Below are 9085 nucleotides of genomic sequence, written 5' to 3'. Positions count from 1 at the left end.
TAATGATATAATTAACAAGTACATGTGTGGACCTGTTTACTTTCATGACAATATCACCATATATTTGGAATTTTGCCTCTGGAGAAGCAGAACTGACAATGTGTTTGAATAACAAATTTTTGCTTAACAAACACAGTAGAAACATCAGAACATCTCCTCTCCCTCACCCTGCCACATATCTGGTGCCTAACCTGAGCCAGAAACTGCTTAAGTGCATAAGAATTTAATATACAGGGTCTCATTTTAGCATCCAGGTTAGTGATCAGCTGGCAAAACCTTTAGTATGAGAATAATCTTTAGCCAGATTCAAAGCCTAGATGCATCAATATGGATATAAATTTGCAAAGCTCTGGTTGAAGCTGTCCAGAAAATTCATTGTCTCTGAATTTGGAATTCAGTGTTTCCTCTGCAATCTTTTTATTCTAGGAGAGTTCAGATTCCTTGAGGGAATAATGAATCATCTAAGACATCTGTCAAATTTCTCTGATAATGTGATACTGTAGTAAAATAGGTCAGTGTAGTTTAGGGTTGCTTTGGAATCTACAATGGAGACAAAGGGGTCTTTTAATTATCCTATGGACAATGAGATTAGTTATTACAGGGAAGAAGATGTAGAGAGATGACAGCTCTAAAAAAATTAGAAGATTTTAAAGCTGCAAAACCAGGTGAGATTGAATACTTCTAAGTAATTCAATAGTATTGGCTGATATTTACAGGTGCTTGAAAGGCAGTACAGTTTCCGTGGAATGAACACTTAACATAGTACATGCTGACCACAAGCTTACATAGTTCTGGACTCATCAGTATGGTAAAATGTAGGAATAAACAAAAGAAAGTTTAAAACAAAAACAAAACAAGCAAACAAACAAAAAAAACAGAGCAAAGGAAAGATGTTTCTAAAATTTAAACTAGGAATCATGTCCTATCAGTAAGGCTTGGAGCTGTTTGCAAGCAGTTATAGCTTGAAGTATTTAAAATAAGATAAATAATGGCATTCTTAGCAATGTGAGTTTTTCTCTGAAGGTAGAGAATGAAATTCTTGCTCCAGAAAAATTAGTGGAAACTTCTGAGGCCATCTGAAGCTATCCATAGCTTGCAAGAATAATTTCTGAGAAGTACTTATGGCTAAAGGAAGTGTATAGCCTATCCACATGGCAGATCTATGATCCTTAACAATCTGTTTAATGAAGAAAAGAAGAGAAATCATGAGTAGTTAGATTTAGGTCAAGGCCTACAAGAGGATATTTAATTTGGCATCCATGAAGGATCCTGGATTTATCATGTGGTGTTAATCTAGGTACTCTGCTTGTCCTCATTTATCTCCCCTTCATAGCTACCAAGATCTTCAGAAATACATTTCAGCATGTTAGGAAAACTGTCTTTGCTCACAGCTAGTAATGAAGAAATAATGTAATTAATTGCTTTTATGTAATGGTCCTTGGCAGATTAATGTGGACTGCTACACAGAATAAAGCTAGTGCTATTTCTGGAATACCAATTAGAAATGTCTTGACCAAAGGCTTGAAACATGCAAGCATTTGACTGTCTTTTCATTTCACAGAAAACACTGACATCAGTGGCTGTTGTCAAAGGTGTTCAAAAAAGAACTCTAGAGATTGAGAGCTTCTTTATCATTACTGCGTAATAGCAGTGCAGGCTGTACATGTACTCAGCTGCCACTGTCACAGTCCCGCAGCTCCTTACTTCTGCCATCTCTGCAAATCTTACAAGGGCATTCTGTTAATTCCACTAGCTCCTGGGGATGAAGTGATGTGGTCTGAAATGAGGCCACCCAATATGCTGCACTGGAAAGCATAAAGCTACTTTTCATTAAGATGCGTTCCCAGCCAGAGCCATGAAGTTCTTGCGTTGGGGGTATTTACAATAACCTTTGAAAATTTTTAACCTGGGATGTTTAATAAGTACTCCTTTCCTCTGTAGTATCAGAAGTATAACTGTACCTACTGTCCATAAGTCTACACAGTCTGGAAGGACTTTACAAGGACAACTTGCTGAACAACTGCATGCAGATCCATGGCAGAGCATTTCCTGTGTGAAGTTCTATGCACACAAAAGCATGGTGTCTTGGCAGAAAAGCTCTATCTGTGTTTGGTAAAGGATCTTGCTCAAGCAGTGCTCATTCTGAGAGGATCTGTGGGTGGGATGAAACCAGGAAGGCTGCCAGGCTACCCAGTGACTCAGAGGAGGAACTCCCTTCGTTGTGTGGGGAATTCAGAACCGACAGGTTGAAAAGCTGAGGCACAAATGGTGGATGAATTAAATGGGCTCCTGTCACACTGTTCGAGGATCTGATCCTATATGAGTCAGACTATGCAAGAGTAGAGTCCCTGTGTTGTCTTAAAATCTAAAACTAAATTAATCTTTTTATTTTTGTAAATGGGTCAACAAAACAGCATCTCTCCATCCTAATGACTAGAGATTCGAGTAACCTCTTTCCTTCAATTTGAGAAATTTTAGAGTAGATTAAATCATCTGTTGCTATTACTGCACAGCTGCATCACAAACCAAATGCGTTAGGGCATTTTTGAGGAGATGGTTGCTTCTTTTTTCTATGGCTTGTAAAACATTCCCAATATACTATCTTTAGACATTTCATCAACCCATTTACATTGTTTTTTTAAGTTCCCTTCTCATTTCAATAACAAATCCCAAATAAAACATTTAAACTGCTCTTTATAAAATACTGTGAGTTGGGACTTCTGCTGATTACATTTTGAAGTTCATACAGTTCTGAACAACTGGGAATAGCTTCTCTCCTGCTAGTTCTACTGTGAAGAGAAAATGAACTGAATTTAACTGGGTAAATCCAATTTTAGTTATGGGTCCACTACTTTGTGATTTGATGTCTGATTGCCTACTTTTGATCATTTATATTTTTATTATCATTATTTCCTTCTCTCTGGGACTTTTACATGGGAACTGCTCACAAGAAATCACATGAAATAGCTTATCAAGTCTTAATACCTGAGCAATAAGTGGAACTGCAGCTCAACTGTTGTGACACTGAAGTCCTTCCAGGCCGGGCACTGCTGAGGGGGCAGTCACACACAACTGTAACAGGCTGAGGAACAGCCACTGCTGACCAGCTGCAGACTAGTTTCATTGTCTGTGCTTCCTGAAAGAGGAGAGGGGACTGAAGGATGCAATCGACTACCAAATGGCCTGCAAGGGATGAGGATGTCCGAGTTCCTTCCCGCTTATGGCAGCGTTGGGTTCATTAGCACAGACCAGCTAGCTGATGGGCCTGCTATGATGTGTGGTGGCCGTCTCGCACCCCCGTTCACACTCTGGAGCTGTTGGCGCCAAAACTTGCAGCCATCCTCAGTCATGTAGGACAGCCATCTTCCCCTGCATCCAGTCTATGGGGCAGCCGGTGCTTGCGAGCATTGCTGTAGAGACAGCCGTCATTATTTCGAGCGCTCCAGGAGGCCTTAATGGCCCCTTAACAGCCTTTCCTGGAAGTCGTCTACGCACAAAGACTGAGCTGTGAGGAGGCACTGCTGACTTTCAGCTTAGCCACAACCTGCCCTTGTTGTCAGAGCCTTCACTAGTGCTCTGATTTTGTACTTTTGTACACAGACCTCTCACCTCACTGAGGATCTTTTCCCCCTCCCAACACCTCACTGGGGAGACTGAGGAGCACACTGACCGGTAGGGATGAATCCAGGTGGAAGCATCTGAATAGCGCTCTTCCAGGGCACCAGGTATGCAAGGAAATAAGTGGATGCGTAACTCTGACACCTAGACGTTAAAATTCAAACTTTCTGAAGGCTGTTTTCTGCCATTCTCCGTTTTTGCCTGTCAAGGGAGCTACCTGTAGATACTGATTATGTCATGGTACGGTAACACTGCCTTCATGAAGGGCCTTCTGCAAATGAAGGAAATGAAAGGGCAGGATCTGACCTTCATTTCTATGTTTCCTTCATTTTTCTACAGCTATTGTGCCCTTTCTATGTATGACTTCTCCCTCCCTAAGCAGGAGGGAGAAGTATCTCACAGTTAATTTTTCAAAGCCTCCCATTTTCTCTTTTTAAATAGCACGTAGCATATGCTCTACTTCTACTTGTCCAAGTGACAGGGCAAAGAAAAAGAATAACGACAGTTTTTCTTCCTTGGGTTTTACCAAAAGTAGCAACTGTGAGGTTGCTCTCTTTATTATAAGGCATGAGTCTGCTCAAGCTGGCTGACTGCATGATTTTAAACATGTACTTAAGCTGTTAACTTCAAACTCAGGTACAGGCTTTTTGTTAGTCTTTGAAATTGAGAATTTGTTCTAAGTTTATATGCGTAAGTGAAACTTTCAGTTCTTGTAGTGCCAGCACTGAGTTGTATATAAACCTGTTCTTACAATGCTGAGGCTTTGATAATATTTTTTTTCACTCAGGTGCAGCTGACATGCGGAAATATCAATGATCTACCTGAGGGACTCCTTCCATGGACACTTCCTGTAGCTTCGTGGGTTAGTACTTTACTTTCACAAACTACAAGTATATTTGCTAAGCTAATAGGCAGGAAAAGGAAATGTATCTGTGTCTGAAGTACAGAATTATTGTAGCCAGACACAGACACAAACTCTAGACACAAATACTTTCTTTGCTAAGCTTAGTGTTAATCTTTATTCAAGCTGGCTTAAAAGAATTTAAAAGAACCTGACTCACAGATTTGAAGGTATCATCTTTACTGTGTGAGATTCAATTTTAGAGCATTTAATTTGTTGAAGTCTTAAAATCCTGTGTGAGTTGAAAATGTCTTAATGTTATTGGTTTTACTAGAAAAGATTTTGCTTCAATAACCATAGTAATTCTGCCCCTTCTCTGGTGTTTTGCACACACTTATGTAATTGCTTTTCTTCCGAGGCATGTGGAGCATTCCCCATAGCAATATATACTTCTTTGGGCTTCTGCATATGAATTCTCAACTGCAAAGTTGAGTGGCTGGAACAAAAGACAAGACTGATTCAGCCAATTAGGCCTAATGTTGCTAAATGTTGTGAAGCTAATTCTTTGCCTGCTGGTATGTTTCTAATTGTTTAAAAAAAAAAAAAAGTCAGTACCTTTGCTCTTTTGAGGATATGCTGATTTTGAGAAAGTATGGGGAGGAGTATAGCCTAACATTCCTGTGCTATTTCCATTTGTAATGTGGTACCAGTTAGAACCTCAGTTGTGACAGGATTTTCACTGTGTCAGGCACATAGTGAAAGTGAGTTCTCGGCCTCAAAGTTCATGGTACCTTAATTACTTCATTGTTATATTTAACTGTATTGATGTTTATTATTATTTTTGTATATTCTGTTGTATTTTATACCTCTGCCTTGGTTATCAAACACGGGATTTTTACTAATCCTTTTAATTTAAGAATTCCTGAGCTGTAATCCCATGCATGATATTGACTCAGGGTTGACAGAGCTACTGGCTCACTCATCATACTTGATCTACTGAAATGTCTCACGTTTGAAAACCTGCTGGTAGTCATCACCTACTGTGGGTAGCAGTAAAGGAGTCCTTTGGAATAACCTATGCCTATTTAAGAAACTTAAGCATTCATTTTTAACAGTATTTTAAGATCAATCTGTTCCCTGATCTTTTTCACCACACATTGGTCATATCAGTTTTGCTGGCACAGTAAAAGAATCAATGGAGAAACAGCTGAGAATAGAGACAGTTTATGTTGACAATATTTCCAGTAAAATAACGTGAAGAATCCATTTAGGATATATGGAGTCTATATGGATGCTAGAATCAGTTGGCTCTGCTTAGTAAGGCAAATAGAAATGGATGATGAGAAGCTGTCAAAAAGCAGGATGTCTTACTGGCAGAGCTAAAAAGCCTCGGGAAAAGTACTGTTTACTCGGTATTGGAGAATATTTTTTAGGGATGTCATGCAGACCTGTTCTTATGCACTTTCCAGGCTATTGGGCTTGATAGGCCTTTGGTTTGACCTAGTATGTCTGTTATTTTTTCCCACTCGGAGCTCTTGGAGGGAGAGGAAAGTGGTGTCAGGGAAGCAAGATGGGATTTTACAGCCATACGAATCTCTACTAAACAATTTGGAGAGAAAACGCATTATGGAATCTGTAGCTTCCAAAGGAATAATGACATTTAAGTAGGTGTTGTAGTGCATTTATGTATTTAAAAATCAGTGTGTGATTGGCTAGCATTATGGTCTAATTGCTACATTCATTCAATTAACAGTGTATGGATACATATCTCTTCAGGGTGGTCATGCATTTTATTAGCTCAAATATGCAATTGCAGTGATGTTTCTAGAGGTAGATCGAACTGTATAGCAACCTTGAAAAATGTGAAACGAGTTTACAAGAGGCTTTCTTGGAGAACATTTTGCATCTTGAAAACAGTACCTCGGAAGGAGATTTCTCTGGTTTTTCCTTTCTGCATTACAAGGATCAGAATATTTTAAAATGTAGCATTTGAATTTGCTGCCTTTATTTGAATTGTTTAGCAAAATCTGATTTTTATGTCTGCTCTATGCAAAGAGTAAGGAATTTGCTCAGGACTAAAGATTATTTTACAATTGCTGTAAAGGTGTAATCTTTCCTGTTAAATACTTCTATTATTAGTAGAATAAATATTTGTATAGTTGTTTCATATCTAACTGCATCAAATGAAACTGTAGCCTTGTTGGGTTTCCAAGCATGGAAACAAAAATATTTTATCTAAATTGGTGACAGTCTGTGAGGTTTGCATAATCTTCACTTTAATCTCATAGGTGAAATGTTTGTCAGTGGAGTTAAGAATGCATTTTTCAATTTTTAGATGAGTTTTAGTTGGATGTAATGCTGAGGCATCGTATCTTCATGAGGTGGGATAAGAAATGAAAATATTTATCCTTTTATATACCTAGTTCTTTTATATTCTAGCTCTCAAAACAAGATATTAACTGATAATTATTGCCTTACTGAGCAGATTAGACTAGAGCAAAACTTTGTCAAGGTAAACATATTGGTACACCAATTAAATAATAATAAAAAAGAACTACAACAAAAATAAGACAGTGCTTGCAAACATCTGTCTGTTTCTGTTCCAGAGCAACCACTTGCTTTATTTAAGGTGTTGCTACATTTTGGGGATGGAAAGAAGTTAAAAATACTCTCATATTTACATTCCTTGTGCACTAGTGGCTCTATTCTCATTTTTGGTTGGTTTATTTAATCATTGTTCATTTCAAAACAGCCTTTGGACTGGAAACTTGTCTCATTTGGCCCCTTTTTATCTTGTGTTATTTATGGATCTGAGTAGTATTGCACATTTCTACCATGAAAACAAAGATTGTCTGGGAGAGCTTGTCAAAAGTCATCAGCATGTCACTATACACATCTGACATTTGAACTGTCAGGATTTACATTTTAACAAGTGCAGTTTCAGCTCACTTAACTACTTTCTGCTTGAATGTTAAGGTAATTCTTGCAGAATATGCTTTCTAAACTGCTAAAAAGATAAAGTTCATTGGAATTACTTCAATAGAATGCTAATGGCCTGGAGACTTAGTAGTAAAGCAGTTCTGACAACTCTGTTACATTTGAATAAACAACATCTGACTGCTCAAAGGAAGTTTCATGGGACTAATCAATGTGTTTTACTTAAATCTCGAGCCATGAAAATAATCATCATTAGATGGCATCATCTTTGTTTCATCAAATTCATTTTCTGAAGACTTATGGGATAATCTTAGATTTTCTATAGAAAAGATCTCATTCCCACAGGCTAATGGTAGATAGCTTGTCTCTTATCTACCTATTATCTATCATTTGATATTACTTTTGATCTTTGATAATAAATTAGGTAGTGGTGTTCAATATCTATTTAGTCCAACCAATGCAATTTCATAGTCGGTGCTAATTTCTTCTTACTGTGAATTTGGCAACTGAATGCCCTGTCCTTGCAATGGTGATCCTTGCTGGGAAAACCCTTGTAACTCTGTATGCAAGGTAGAGTGGACATTAACTCCCGAAGATACTTTTGAAACCAACATTCAGTGATTTTAGTTTTTATCTAAACAAATCAGTATTTTTCAAAGACCTCCAACTAAACTTGTGAGATTAGAAACAGTTTATTCATAAGTCACCAGTGTAAGAAGTGATTACTTGTTAGAAGAAGGGGATCTCTGAATATGTGTTGGGTAACTTTCTTCAACTACCTCAAAACTGTTAACTGTATTAGTGATAACTTTGCTGAAAAATGCTCAGTTTTCCTGACACAAGGAAACCAGACTGACTAATTTCCTGACATCTAATGTGTTCAGAATTCTGTGCCAGGTAAAAGATGATGATGTTTTCTTTCTCACAAATAATACTCTAAAACCTTAGCATATGCAAGTTTTGAGAGAAATAACACAACTTCTATCTTGTTTTCTCCTATAAAGTGTTTCTGTTGCTCCATTTTGCTGTCTTTTTTCTGTGATGAGGAAAGATAAAATATACAAGCTCTGTATTCAAAGTCTATCATTAAGTTTAAAGTAATTCTATTACTGCTCATTATACTGTTAGTGGCATAGAAGTTCTGTATTACATCTGAGATTTGATACTACAGAATTCTCTTGCTCTCTCCCAAGTGCATATGTTTATGGGGACCTGTCTTTTTTTGGGTAGTCTTGTGAAAGTATGCTAGTGTTTCATTCATGAAGAAAGCTTCTTTTGAGCTTCAACAAGGTTAAAAAACAAAAAAAGTCTCTCCAGTTTTCTGTCTAGTTATGTCTGAGATAGGTGTGTATGCTCAAATCCTTTCCCCAAAGAGGGAGGAGATGGGTTATGGATGCAGGTGCAAACTTAGACTAGTCCAAGAAACCTTTTTTGTACAGTATGAGGAATTAGGAGTTAACTGTAGCTGTGTAGCTGGTTGAATAAAAGTGATTGCCCCTCAGCTTACCAGCCTTGCTGCTAAGATGTGCCTCATGCCAGTTTAGATTTTTCCATTTAGCTTGCATTTTAATGAAGTCATGTGTTTCTGGGTAGGAAATATAAAATGAAGACTTAGGAGGTATCAAAGGAACACATACTTGGAAGAAGTGTATTCTAGAAAGTCCTGAAGTGTTTATTTCATCTCCTTTT

Source organism: Meleagris gallopavo, chromosome 13 (genome assembly GCF_000146605.3).
Source record: "Meleagris gallopavo isolate NT-WF06-2002-E0010 breed Aviagen turkey brand Nicholas breeding stock chromosome 13, Turkey_5.1, whole genome shotgun sequence".
Lineage (NCBI taxonomy): Eukaryota > Metazoa > Chordata > Aves > Galliformes > Phasianidae > Meleagris > Meleagris gallopavo.
Note: the sequence above shows the minus strand (reverse complement) of the source record.